Consider the following 15495-nt stretch of genomic DNA (forward strand, 5'->3'; position numbering starts at 1 on the left):
AAATTAAAAATGGAAGCTGTACTATAGCTTCTATGAATGAAACAGAATCTACGAATGGAGGGTGGGTGGATGATTGATAGCTCTGCCCCCCTCCATTCATAGATACGGTTTCCATTCTAAGAAGCTGTAGTACAGCTTCTATTAATAGAAGAGCTGGATGGATAGGGTGGGCATAGTTGGGCTCTCTTCATAAGAGCCTGTAACAAGCCCATTAGTTGTATTAACCCCTGCTTTATGGTGGTGGAGAGCAGAGATGGAGGAGGATTTTAGTTACAAGAAGAGGAATCAGCATCCTACTGACTGTGCCGATTTTCTGTTTTTAATGCTAGCTATACCTAGGCTTCAAAAGTATAACTAAAGGCAAAAACGTACTTGACGCCGGCGAGTAATCACCGGCTGGGACCCAGTGATTCATAGCAGTGACCGCATGCGCCCCCTACCCGTAAATGCAAAATCACGTATATATACACACAAGTGATTTTGCACACCCCTGCTGCCCTGTAGAAGTATTTCTACTATAGGGTGCCGGGAAAGCGGTTAAATGATGTGTAGCGGTAGACTGCAGGTAGCACAGTGGCTAAGCAGTTAGCACGTCTGCTTGGCAGTACTAGGGTCGTCAGTTCAAATCCAAACCACGGCACCACCTGTATGAAGTTTGCACGTTCTTCCTGTGCCTGCGACGGTTTCCTCCGGGTACTCCAGTTTCCTCCCACACTCCAAAGATATGTTGGTAGATTAACTGGCTCCTGTCTAAATTGGCCCTAGAGCGTTTATGAATGTAAGTTAGGGACCTTAGATTATAAACTTCTTGAGGGCAGGGACTGATGTGTATATACAATATATGCACTATGTGAAGCGCTGCGTAAATTGTCAGAGCTATACAAGTACCTGTAATAAATAATAAAAAGCTGGTGGGACAAAAAAGAGGGAGCTACCATAAAAAGAGGCAAAGCAATGAATCCTGAGACCTGGTTTGTAACTTCTGCATCGTCCAGTTTTCTATTTTCATCCCCCTCTCTCTTTTCATCACCCCGAAAAGGCACATCAGACTTTTCCTATACAAGTATTTCTTTGTACTGCCATGCCCAAGTGAACAGAGTGGAGGCAGAGATTACATAAGACTATAGCAAGATTTACGCATCACACTGCAAGAATGCACTAAATGCCTTCTAATACAACTAAAAGAATTAGTGAGTAATATGTTCCCCAACCTCCTCCTTTTCTTTACAACATTTAGGGATTAGTGATTTCTACGGATTCAGCACTAAAGAAAATGATAAAATTGCATCTAATAAAAGATTTTTAGAGCCGAATGTACAAATGACTCTAGCTTTTTACATATTGCTCATCATTCTATCACTTAGCCTAATTTCACATCTGATATTTCGCTATGTAGAAGCAGACTTTACAGGGCCAAGGCCAAAACACACCAAGGCCAAAACACAAAAGTACTGCAAGATAGTTTCGAAGATTTCTTAGAAGACAACTACAGTATCTCACAGAAGTGAGTACAACCCTCACATTTTTGCAAATATTTTATTCTATCTTTCATGTGACAACACTGAAGAAATGACACTTTGCTACAATGTGACGTAGTGAGTGTACAGCTTGTATAACAGTGTAAATTTGCTGTCCCCTCAAGATAACTCAACACACAGCCATTAATGTCTAAACCACTGGCAACAAAAGTGAGTACACCCCTAAGTGAAAATGGCCAAATTGGACCCAATTAGCCATTTTCCCTCCCCGATGTCATGTGACTTAGTGTTACAAGGTTTCAGGTGTGACTGGGGAGCAGGTGTGTTAAATTTGGTGTTATCGCTCTCAATCTTTCATACTGGTCACTGGAAGTTTAACATGGCACCTCATGGCAAAAAGATAGAATAAAATATTTTCAAAAATGTGAGGTGTACTCACTTCTGTGAGATACTGTAGGTCTTTAATTTACTTATGTTTCAATTAAATGCCGCAGCCCTGCAAGCCACCACATCCAGGTGACACTGCATCCAATGGCCACTGGATGGAGGTGAAGATTGTAGGAAATACTTTTATCTTTTTGACGGTCAGCTCCATCTAGCGACCATAATGCTGTGTTGGGCAGCACAGTGGCTAAATGGTTAGCACTTCTGCCTGGCAGTACTAGGGTCATTGGTGCAAATCCCAGCCAGAGCACCACCTGCCTGGACTTTGCATGTTCTCCCTGTGCGGGTTTCCTCCCATACTTCAAAGACATGCTGGTAGGTTAATTGGCTCCTGTCTAAATTGGCCCTAGTATGTGTATGTATGAATGTAAGTTAGGGACCTTAGATTGTACACCCCTTGAGGGTTAGGGACTGATGTGAATGTACAATATATATGTAAAGCACTTCGTAAATTGACGGCGCTATATAAGTACCTGAAATAAATTAAAAAATGTTCCTGATTTACTCTTCTGCATAAATGCAAAACATTACATTTACCCAGGAAAAATTAAATAAAAACGTTTGTTTTTGCCCCCATTCACACAAAACAAGTGGACATGCAATTTCACACATCGAGTTCTGCAACTTTTTTTTTTAATAATTACATCCCATAGTGTAAAGGGCATGTCAAAAGATTAACTGTAGGGAGCCAGTAGCAACACTGGTGACTAGTCCTTTGCCGTTTGCTTGCTTCCATAATTCAGGTCCTCTTCAAAAACTACCCCATTGCTTCTTCTACTTCAAAAAAAAAAGAAAAAAGCCTGAAGCTGCCATATGCAGATGTATACCAACTTCTCTATTGGACAGCTTGTCCACACCTCACTCTCAGCCAGGGAGTACCCTGCTGGGCACCATGGTTCCTCTCACAAGCCTCTACATCCCTACAGGACCAAGTACAATGGGAACAGTGGCACTCAGCGGGGTACATGCTATCCTGAACAATAGAGGTGTTGGATAGCAGGGATGCAGTTAGCTCTGCGAAAGAAGGTTATTTTAATAGAATATAAAAACATTGGAAGAAGGGGAGGCTTTTGGTTTGAGTTATTACATCCATTTTAAATCGGTATTAAACCCAAACATTTATTATACCGCAGCTTACCAGTTCTTAAATGTGATGACTCCATCAGATTTCTTTTTCAGGCTCTCTTTCCTATATTTTTACCTGATCCTGCCAGTGAGTCTGTTGTTTTTCAACAGAACAAGCTGTCCTGCAGATGAAGCCGTTTACAGGCTATGACAAACCATTTATTTATGTAAAACACTTATCCCAAAAAGTAACAAAACTGTTGCTGTAACTGCTTATAAAGTGGTAGCTGGAATTTGGCTTCAAATTGTTTCGTGTATCTAGATCTGCTAGTACATCTAACACGCTCCTCCCCCCGGACTGACAATGATACTGTCCAAAGGTGCCCCCAGTGCTCCTTCATTCACAGTGGAGGTGCTCTAATATAGGAGGTGTGTTACTGGCCAGATTACCAGGTGAAAACAGAGAAATAAATGCCTAAACGAGAAAACTAATGCAACCACCACATCTAATGACTGAAAACTGCAATATATTACATTTTGTGTGTTAAATACCGCTTTAAAGACAAAGATGTATTGCCTTCCAGTGTATTGAGCCCAGTCTAGCCACATGGTCAATGCAAAGATGAATCAACTAGGGAAATCAATCCATTGCAGCAGAAGTGGTGTTTAAACATGCAGTAATGTGGTAGGAAATTATCGACTGGAGGGAGATCAATAAATTGTGTGGGTCAGCATTTAGTACAACTTGCTTACTCTATAGTTCTCTGCCAGTGTTAGTACTGTGGCTGCGGTTTATAAAGCCTTTAATATATACTACAGATGCATTTTTTTTTTAGAGATATCTAAAAACTAAAAGGCACAGAAGAACATTTCCCTTCAGCTAACACCTGTGATCATAATTTATGAGTTGACAATGCAATGTCCACAGCATTACAGCAGGTGGGCGTATTCAATGAAGTAATGCAAACAGCGACATTGTAAGTTAAAGCAACCAGACTACAGCTTCTTTTCAATCTGGTAAATCAGTTAAAACAGACCTGGAAATGTTTTCCTTCCTATGCATGGGTTAACTGCATTTTTGACCAGGGGTGAAGAGAGCGGAGATGCAGATGCATTATATTGCCAAAAGTATTGGGACCCCCCTCCAAATCATTGGATTCAGGGGTTCTAATAACCTCCATGGCCACAGATGTATAAAATCAAGCACCTAGGCATGCAGACTGCTTCTACAAACATTTGTGAAAGAATGGGTCACTCTTAGGAGCTCAGTGAATAAAAGCGTGGTCCCATGATAGGTTATCACCTGTGTAATAAGTCCATCCGAAACACATCCTTGCTACTAAACATTCCACGGTCATCTGTTAGTGGTATTATAGCAAAGTGGAAGTAACTGGGAATAACAGCAACTCAGCCACGAAGTGGTAGGTCAGTGCATAGTATGCAGAAGTAGTCAACTGTCTGCAGAGTCAATAGCTAAAGACCTCCAAACTTCAGGTCTTCAGATTACCACAACAACAGTGCATAGAGAGCTTCATGGAATGGGTTTCCATTGCCGAGCAGCTGCAAACAAGCCTTACATCATCAAGTGCAATGCCAAGCATTGGATGCAGTGGTGTAAAGCATGCCACCACTGGACTTTAGAGCAGTGGAGACGTGTTCTCTGGAGTGACAAATTGCGCTTCTCTGTTGGGCAAGTCAATGGATGTGTCTGGGTTTGGCGGTTGCCAGTAGAATGGTACTTGCCTGACTGCATTGTGCCAAGTGTAAAGTTTGGTGGAGGGGGGATTATGGTGTGGGGTTGTCTTTTAGAGGTTGGGCTTGGCCCCTTAGTTCCAGTGAAAGGAACTCTTAAGGTGTTAGCATACCAATACATTTTGGACAATTTCATGCTCCCAAATGTGTGGGAACAGTTTGGGGATGGCCCTTTCCTGTTCCAACATGACTGCGCACCAGTGCACAAAGCAAAGTCCATAAAGACATGGCTGAGCGAGTTTGGGGTGGAGGAACTTGACTGGCCTGCACAGATTCCTGATCTCAACCCAGTAAAACACCTTTGGGATGAATTAAAGTGGAGACTGCGAGCCAGGCCTTCTCGTTCGACATCAGTGCCTGACCTCACAAATGCACTTCTGGAAGAATGGTCAAATATTCCTATAGACACACTCCTAAACCTTGTGGACAGCCTTCCCAGAAGAGCTGAAGCTGTTATAGCTGCAAAGGGTAGGCCAACTCAATATTGAACCCTACTAAGAAAGCGATGCCATTACAGTTCATGAAAGTGGGTGTAAAGGTAGGCGTCCCAATACTTGTGGCAATATAGTGTATACTTAAAGCGGAGCTCCACCCAAAAGGGGAAGTTCCGCTTTGAGAACTGGTTTCCCGCTCCCCATTAAGGATTAGCACCTTTGGAGAGCTGGGGGGGCTAAGCGTTTACCCAAAACTGACAGGTATCCACCTCCCACTTCTGCTGCGATTGCCTAGGCAAGGGGTATTGAATTAAAATTCAAGGAGGTCCTGTCACTACAATTTTCTTCTGGCCGAGGTCTGAATAAGGTGTGCCCATCAGTGTGCCCCCTTAGATTACATGTGGCCATCAGAGTGCTACTTTACATCATGTATTCCCATCACATCAGGTGTGCCCATCAGAGTGCCCCTTTACATCAGGTATCCCTGTCACATTGCCACCTTACATCAGGTATTCCCGTCAGAATGCCCCCTTACACTCAAAGTACCCCTTTCCATCATATTTCCCAATCAGAGTGCCCCCTTTCTATCACATTTCCCCATCAGAGTGCCCATTTACATCATATTCCCCATCAGAGTGCTCTTTAATATAAATGTGCCCATCAGAGTGCAACTGAACATAAAATGTGCTCATCAGAGTGCCCTTAACAAAATGTGCCCATCAGCATGCCCTTATTTTATGTTCAGCGGCACTCTGATGGGCACATTTTTATTAAGGGGCACTCTGATGGGCACAATATAGAATGTACCCATCAGAGTGCCCCTTAACATAAAATGGGCCCATTAGAGTACGCCTTTACATAAAATAAGGGGAATGCTGATGGGCACATTTTTATGTTGTGCCCAGAGTACCCCTTAACATGCAATGTGCCCATTTTAGTGCCCCTGTAAGACTACACCCTACCTTGAGGGCAGACAAGAGCTGTGCCGGGATCCTTGCTGGACGCTTGTGTACAGGCAGGGAGCGGGAGCTGGAGAGACAGTGAGCTGAAAGGGGAGGGGCACACGTGATGTCATGTTGCCGTGATGACTGCCCTGCTCAGCGGCGGATCTGTCATTGCGGGCTGGCGGTCGCGCTGCTGGGGCCGTTCGCAGACCATCATTTAGTTACCGCTGGCCTATGCGATCGGAAACAAAATTTATCCTCCCTCCCTGTAGTCTTCTGGGTCACTTGACATGTCCCAGAAGACTACGGACCATTCCGAAAGTGCAGCACTAATCACGCATGCACAGTGGGCACCCGGCTGTGAAGTCACAAGCTGTCACAGCTGAGTGCCCACACTGGAGATGTCGGCGCCGGGAACACAGGGCGGCCGGTGAAATGGGCTGTGGGGGGACACCGCGGGATCAAGGGACAGGTTTTGTAGCTGCTGACTTTTTTTTTTCTTCACTGGAACACGGCTTTAATCCTCCGATTCTTCTAGTGCAAGACTGCTCCTAACCACCCCTCCAAATTCTCAGCCAGGTGCCGTCTAGAATAAGGTGGAGCAGTGGGCTGAAATTTTTTTTCCCCAGGTATGTCTTAAAGAAATACACGATGGACCACGTATTTAAAGCAGAACTTCACTCTCTCAATCAACATCGATTATTTTAATCTTTATACTGCTAGCATAAGTAAATAGATAGGAAAGTATATTATATGTACTTATTTTAAACTTTTTTTTTTTCTTTTACATATATCTTCAGTTTCTCCCTGAAAATCAATAAAAAGTAAATTATAAAAAAAAGAAAAAAGACCTGACAGGTGTTCTAGTCCATCTCCATCTATCCAAAACTACTTGGCAAAAACACCTAAAGTGGAACTTCACTCTCGGTCAACATTAACCAATTTTGATCCTTATGCTGCTAGCATTAGTAAATAGATTTGATATACTTTCCTATCAACTAGTTTCAAACTTATATTCCTTCAGTTACTTCCTGTTTTCCATGCCTAGGCAAATGACGCCATACATTCCATACATTCCCTTCAGAAAGGGAGGAGGGGCTTTCTCAGCTAAGCACACCCCACCCTGCATGCCTGAGCTAGGGGCAGATGGATTCCAGGAAGTAAATGCTACATGAATCTACTGCCCTTACTCAAGATGGCTGCAGCTAGAAATGCTAGGTGGGTGTTTAAAGTAATTTCTCAGCCAAACAAACCTTGGAGACATGGATGGACGGGGGAGTTTACTTTGAATAGTAAAAGTGAATTAAACAGTTTTAAGTTTGTGGTGCTTAGATGCATTATCTTTCTGAGTGAGAACTTTAGGGCAGCACAGTGGCTAAATGGTTAGCTTTTCCGCCTGGCAGTACTAGGGTCGTTGGTTCGAATCCCAGCCACGGCACCACCTGCCTGGAGTTTGCATGTTCTCCCTGTGACTGCGTGGGTTTCCCCCGGGTACTCCGGTTTCCTCCCACACTCCAAAGACATGCTGGTAGGATAATTGGCTCCTGTCTAAAATTGTCCCTAGTATGTGTATGTATGAATGTGAGTTAGGGACATTAGATTGTACGCCCCTTGAGGGTTAGGGACTGATGTGAATGTACAATATATATGTAAAGCGCTTCGGAAATTGACGGTGCTATATAAGTACCTGAAATAGATAAATATATTTAAAGATTGCTCCTTGTAAAAATAACAACTGCTCTTCTGTGTCTGGTTTCAATGTTTGCAGAAGAAAGTATGTCACCAGGTCACCAGTACTGCTCAGTAAGCAAGGTTTATATATAGTCCCAGTGAAAGACACAGAATATTTCAGGCTGCACAGGGTCCCATCATCAGGAAATAGCAGTGACACAATGCATCTGTGAAATTATGCAACAAGATTTAATCCCTGCAGCACTCAAAAAGAAAAAAAAATAAAGTTCTGATCAACATATGGCTTTCATCTGGAAAATTAGCTTCTCAGTTTCAATATTTTCCATGTCACTTATCCAAAACAAGCAAGTGAAGCCAGACTCAAGTCCCTTTTTCTCAGGGACCAAGACACCCTAAAATCAGTACAACGGGGAACGAACATTTTTAGAAGGTAAGGTTAAAAAGCGCACTCTAGGCAAAAATGAACAGCCTTTATTTAGACTTTTTGCTGAAATGCACTACAGTCTACTCAACATGCTTTCCTATGGGATATGTTCATATCTATGCTTTTACTACTACTGCAGTTTTGGAAAGGGTCAAGAACTTTTTAGTGGGTGCGGTGAGTGGATCCCCTGTCCGCTGTCACAATGGTGTGGGGGGAGATTGCTGCACATTTTACATCCTAAATACAGGTGTAACATATTCAGAAAGGTGATCTAAGCCTTTAATGAATTCAACAGATTTTAAGTTTTACAATATTCTCCAATGCATCTTATAAACCTCCCAAATGTTGGAATAAATCCCATGTTATGATGTCATAGTATCTGAAAGTACACGAGTACCCACACGAATGTACTTCTGAGTTGAGATTCTTATGGGCAAGACAGAAAAGGAAGTCATTCACCCCAAGATCAGCAATTACAAACTGCAAGCAGACTAAACAATACTTTTATTGGAGCAATAACTCACAGGCAGAAGGTCAATGCTTTCTGATAACATACAATAAATTCTACACTTTTCTACTTCATGGCATGGAAAATTAGAGCCAATGGAAAAAATGCTGATGTTCAGCAGAAATCCATCTTATCAGCACTGTCTATTTACAATGGGAATTTGACTAAAAGCCCAAACCACCGTTATTTAACCTGCCCTGCATACCTGCATTAATTACCTTCATTAAATAAAGCCTAAGCTTACTTTACTATAAAAAAATAAAAAAATAATAAAAAAATTTAGAAAAATAAAAAAATCAGCATAAAAGGGACATTCCTTACTTTGAGTGCGATGCATCTTTTGTGCGGTTTTTCCCTGTTTTAGGTGAAATGTTCCTCTTCCAATGCCCCCTCACCCTTATAGTCTTCCAATGAAGCAGGGTTTAACAGAATTGAGCGAGCTGTGGCAAGCACTATGCCCACCCTCTCCATCCAACTCCTCCATCAATAGAAGCTATGAATGAATGAATGAATGAATGAATGAATGAAAGAAACATGATCTAGGAATAGCATTTTATGAATGCAACTTGATCTATGAATGGAAGGGGTGGATCTTTCAATCATCCACCCGTCCTCCATTCATAGAAGCTTTGGAATGGGCAGATATAGTTGGTCACTCTTGAGGAGCGTCTGTCACCCTTGTCTCAGTTCTATTAACCCCTGCCATACAGGAAGATTACTGCAGCAGGGGTGGAAGATTTCAGCAAAATGAGGACACAGCAGCATAAGGGACACATCACGGAAGGCAAGCAACATATACTTTGTGCTATTTTCTTTTTTGCTTATTTTATTTATTTTTAAGTAAATAAAAAGCAGGGAATGAACTGGTTGAATTAGTAAAGCGGGAGAGCTCCCTGCATCAACATCGCTTGTGGTGAATCAGCGTCTGCACATTTTTTTTTGTTCAACCCCCTGGCTAAATCAAAAGCAAAAAAAAAAAAAAAAAACTTCAACATGTATACCCAGTTTTAGGCTTGAACTATTGCCAGCCCCATTAATGTACATCACATTGTACGATACTTTTTTTAGACTACGGGTCTAATAGACCGCATCGCATTCTTAGTCCATAGGGTTCAATATTGAGTTGGCCCGCCCTTTGCAGCTATAACAGCTTCAATTCTTCTGGGAAGGCAGTCCACAAGGTTTAGGAGGGTGTCTATGGGAATGTTTGACCATTCTTCCAGAAGCGCATTTGTGAGGTCAGGTACCGATGTTGGACGAGAAGGCCTGGCTCGCAGTCTCCACTTCAATTCATCCAAAAGGTGTTCTATCAGGTTGAGGTCAGGACTCTGTGCAGACCAGTCAAGTTCCTCCACCTCAAACCTGCTCATCGATGTCTTTATGGACCTTGCTTTGTACACTGGTGAGCAGTCATGTTGGAACAGGAAGGGGCCATCCCCAAACTGTTCCCACAAAGTTGTGAGCATGAAATTGTCCAAAATCTCTTGGTATGCTGATGCCTTAAGAGTTCCCTTCACTGAAACTAAGGGGCCAAGCCCAACCCCTGAAAAACAACCCCACACCATAATCCCCCCCTCCACCAAACTTTACACTTGGCACTATGCAGTCAGGCAAGTACTGTTCTGGCAACCGCCAAACCCAGACACGTCCATCGGCTTGCCAGACAGAGAAGCACGATTTGTCACTCCAGTGAACACATCTCCACTGCTCTAGAGTCCAGTGGTGGTGTTGTGCTTTACATCACTGCATCTGATGCTTGGCATTGCACTTGGTGATGTAAGGCTTGGATGCAGCTGCTCGGCCATGGAAACCCATCCCATGAAGCTCTCTATGCACTGTTGTACTAATCTGAAGGTCACACGAAGTTTGGAGGTCGTTCGGTATTGACTCTGCAGACAGTTGGCGGCTTCTATGCACTGTGCGCTGACCTCACTCTGTCATTTTATGTGGCAGTTCAATTTGTGGCTGAGTTGCTGTTTCCAGTTGCTGCCACTTTGTTATAATCCCACTAACAGTTGAGCGTGGAATATTTAGAAGCAAGGAAATTTCACGGATGGACTTATTGCACAGGTGGCAACCTCTAACAGTACCAAGCTTGGATTCAGAGAGCTCCTGAGAGGACCCATTCTTTCACAAATGTTTGCAGAAGCAGTCTGCATGCCTAGGTGCTTGGATTTATACACCTGTGGCTATGGAGGTGATTGGAACACCTGAATCCAATGATTTAGAGGGGTGTCCCAATACTTTTGGCAATGTAGCGTATAATCAATACCAGGTTCCTGTTGCTAAAGTCACAGAAATAAAGCGAATAGAGCTAATGCTATGCTCGAGCTGCATGCTGGAAAAATAGTGTTAATTTACAGCGACTGATGGCATGAAAACCTGGATCTGGCATACCCTCAAACTTTTATATTTTAATGATGTACAGGGGCAGAGCATCAAGCCATTTTTTTAATCATATGTTTATTAGATTTTTTTCCCCATCCAAATTAAAGACATATATACAAATTACAAAAAAACAAAAAAAAAAAAAACACAACCTAAATAATACTTTCACAAAATGACATTTCAATACATTTCTATGTACCACAGCACAATACAATGCAGTGTAGTACATTGCAACATGTGGCACAAAATGTAGAACATTCTGCTATTTTTCATTGTGAACCACTGCAAACACCTTGGTGTCAACTGAGCTAGAAGGACACAATGCAAATTGTCTTCGCTATGCATTAGGACTGAGTTGGGCAAAGCTGGCTATTGCAGCCCAACGCATATAGTGTGAATGGGGCCTAAAAGAGAATCAAATATTTGATACAACATACAAGCGTGTAAAAAAATGGGGAAAAAAAAAAAGACAGCCAGGCAAAACTTGCCAAAAATGGTAATAAAAAAGGAAAAGAAGAAATAAGACACTATAAACAAAAGGGTTATTAGACAGTACACAAATCAAACTTGCATATACACAGAGGGCTTGGTAAAGCTGATCAAAGAATCTGTCTCTGATTTTATTACAACTGGACATGACCATTTTTAGCAACAAAATTTAAAAACATACAAGTGATGTGCAATTCAGGGAAAAGCACACGGATTAAGTTATGAAGAACATTAATAGACTACTATGTAGCACCTCCCCAAATTATACAAATCAGAGTTCATCGCTACTAATATTCTGCTTAATTACTACAAGTGACAACTTTAGTCTTTGTTCCACCACCCTACAGTTTGCACTACAAAAAGTTCAATTTTGTGTATCTACACGTATTTGTATTCTCAGTGAACATACTTGGTACAGACCATAAAATAGAGAGGGATAGGAAAAATCACTCTACAAAGCAGGCAGATCCGAAAGGAAATATGCAGATTAAACAGGATTGTGGGATTTGCAGATTCTATTGTTTCTATGTAATCATGAATTGTAAAAGATCAGAAAAGCCCGTGTGAACATATTTAAGCAAATTCAAAATAACCTGCAACATGTCAATTCATGTCATTTAAAAATTAATTCAAAAAGGTCTTGTGGTGCTTAAGAGTAAGTTTTGCTTTAACCTGGGTGTGGATGGCTCATATCGCACCACATCCGCATCAAAAAGGTGTGGGCAGCTTATATTCTATTCGCACTGGAAATGGATCGCAGGGATGCGATCCAGTTCAGGCAAGCGCTGAACACAGTAGGATTGCTATGCAGTGTGGGAAACACACAGGAATCGCTGCATTTTCCACACTGCATCAGTGTGAACCCAAGCTTAAAGCACCCCTCCAGATCTTTTTTTTTTTTTAGCACTTTTACCATCGTTCGGCTGAGCACACACAGGTGCTGAAATTACATATATCTACGTATACCAAATACATACATTCATCCCATGCAAAACTTTGCAAATTAGGTGTTCCATAGCTAACCCTAGCAAGGGTAGGAGAGGTCTTTATAATTTTAAGTCCTACTCCAGATTACAATAAAATAAAAAATAACCAACTCTGCACCTGTAAAAACAAATTAGAAAAAAAAAAAAAAAAACAATTGTTGCTGTAATACTCCCTATCTCCGGCAATGCCCCCCAAAGACTCCCTGTTCTGCAATTTTGAACTAGCCCTGGAAGAGCATCATCTAGCCCGGAAGAGAATGTTCCAGAGAGGTTGGGGCAACAAACGGGGTTCTCAAACTGCAGTTGAGATTTAAAGTAGAACTAAAAGGCAAAAAACTTTTTCCCCCCTATTTTGGACAGAGTAAGAGAGGGTGATAACCTCTGCCAGTTTCTTTTTTGCCATCTCTGTTCATTGAGGAAGGGGGGGGGGTTCCCTTCATTTCCTGTCCAATAGCCAAAACAAAGTAAGAGGAAATCCCTCCAAAGTGAGGGAATCCCTGGTTGTCACCAAGGTTGTCAGAAGTACTGTCCTCATTGGAAGATATCCCCTGTATTCCAGGTTTGGTGAGATCCAAAACTTGGGATTTTCTTTCACTTTCACTCTTGGGAATAATGGTAAACAGGACAAATAGAGTGAAATCTCCCTTACAGGAGTATAGGCAGCAGTTAAAGCTTGACAGCTACAATCTGTGATCTTGTAGGGGAGACAATGCTGTCACATGGAGATAGGTAATGGAACAACACCATCAAGAACAAAGATATATGGGGCCCTAGTTCCAATAGTCGAGGAGTTTCCAAACTATATAAACAAAGGACCAGTTTACTGTGCTTCAGACTTAAAGTGGAGCTAGACTGTAGCCACTGGGAGTAGAAAAGGTCCTGACACAAGTGGGAGGAACAGCGCCCCCGTCGCTGGTGTCAGTGGGAGGAACAGCGCCCCCGTCGCTGGTGTCAGTGGGAGGAACAGCGCCCCCGTCCCTGGTGTCAGTGGGAGGAACAGCGCCCCCGTCCCTGGTGTCAGTGGGAGGAACAGCGCCCCCGTCCCTGGTGTCAGTGGGGGGGAACAGCGCCCCCGTCCCTGGTGTCAGTGGGGGGGAACAGCGCCCCGTCCCTGGTGTCAGTGGGGGGGAACAGCGCCCCCGTCGCTGGTGTCAGTGGGGGGGAACAGCGCCCCCGTCGCTGGTGTCAGTGGGGGGGAACAGCGCCCCCGTCGCTGGTGTCAGTGGGGGGGAACAGCGCCCCCGTCGCTGGTGTCAGTGGGGGGGAACAGCGCCCCCGTCGCTGGTGTCAGTGGGGGGGAACAGCGCCCCCGTCGCTGGTGTCAGTGGGAGGAACAGCGCCCCCGTCCCTGGTGTCAGTGGGAGGAACAGCGCCCCCGTCCCTGGTGTCAGTGGGAGGAACAGCGCCCCCGTCCCTGGTGTCAGTGGGAGGAACAGCGCCCCCGTCCCTGGTGTCAGTGGGAGGAACAGCGCCCCCGTCCCTGGTGTCAGTGGGAGGAACAGCGCCCCCGTCCCTGGTGTCAGTGGGAGGAACAGCGCCCCCGTCCCTGGTGTCAGTGGGAGGAACAGCGCCCCCGTCCCTGGTGTCAGTGGGAGGAACAGCGCCCCCGTCCCTGGTGTCAGTGGGAGGAACAGCGCCCCCGTCCCTGGTGTCAGTGGGAGGAACAGCGCCCCCGTCCCTGGTGTCAGTGGGGGGGAACAGCGCCCCGTCGCTGGTGTCAGTGGGGGGGAACAGCGCCCCGTCGCTGGTGTCAGTGGGGGGGAACAGCGCCCCGTCGCTGGTGTCAGTGGGGGGGAACAGCGCCCCCGTCGCTGGTGTCAGTGGGGGGGAACAGCGCCCCCGTCGCTGGTGTCAGTGGGGGGGAACAGCGCCCCCGTCGCTGGTGTCAGTGGGAGGAACAGCGCCCCCGTCGCTGGTGTCAGTGGGAGGAACAGCGCCCCCGTCGCTGGTGTCAGTGGGAGGAACAGCGCCCCCGTCGCTGGTGTCAGTGGGAGGAACAGCGCCCCCGTCCCTGGTGTCAGTGGGAGGAACAGCGCCCCCGTCCCTGGTGTCAGTGGGAGGAACAGCGCCCCCGTCCCTGGTGTCAGTGGGAGGAACAGCGCCCCCGTCCCTGGTGTCAGTGGGAGGAACAGCGCCCCCGTCCCTGGTGTCAGTGGGAGGAACAGCGCCCCCGTCCCTGGTGTCAGTGGGAGGAACAGCGCCCCCGTCCCTGGTGTCAGTGGGAGGAACAGCGCCCCCGTCCCTGGTGTCAGTGGGAGGAACAGCGCCCCCGTCCCTGGTGTCAGTGGGAGGAACAGCGCCCCCGTCCCTGGTGTCAGTGGGAGGAACAGCGCCCCCGTCCCTGGTGTCAGTGGGAGGAACAGCGCCCCCGTCCCTGGTGTCAGTGGGGGGGAACAGCGCCCCGTCGCTGGTGTCAGTGGGGGGGAACAGCGCCCCTTCGCTGGTGTCAGTGGGGGGGAACAGCGCCCCCGTCGCTGGTGTCAGTGGGGGGAAATATGCTCCACAGTTGGTATCAGTGAATATTAATAGCACCCAAAGGGCCAGATTAAAGCAAGCAAAGAGCCTCATCTGGCCCCCAAGCCACAGTTTAGAGACCACTGCACTAGTCAAAAGAAAGCACTCTTACAAAAACAAAAAAGACAAGTGTAATTTGGGTACAGCATTGCATGCTTGAGTAATTGTCATTCAAAGTGTGACAGCGCTGAAAGTTGAAAATTGGCCTGGGCAGGAAAGGGGGGGGGGGGGGGGGGGAAGCAATATCCGGAACTGAGATAGTGAATTTAAATAACAAATATAATAATCACTGGGTGCCTCCATGGTTTTCATGGAGACAGGTAGTTAAGGTAAATTTTCCCAATGGGACCAGATAGCAGTATGAACTGACAGAGGAT

General features: G+C 45.1%; 1 protein-coding gene across 5 annotated transcripts in view; it reads right to left on the reverse strand.

Annotated features, from left to right (window-relative positions):
• Window positions 1–15495, reverse strand: part of WDR37 (WD repeat domain 37) — a 214529-nt gene that overhangs the window by 104768 nt on the left and 94266 nt on the right. The window lies entirely within an intron of this gene.

Source organism: Staurois parvus, unplaced genomic scaffold, assembly GCF_062004578.1.
Source record: "Staurois parvus isolate SC_StPar_1 unplaced genomic scaffold, SC_StPar_1.0 ptg000061l, whole genome shotgun sequence".
NCBI classification, from domain to species: domain Eukaryota; kingdom Metazoa; phylum Chordata; class Amphibia; order Anura; family Ranidae; genus Staurois; species Staurois parvus.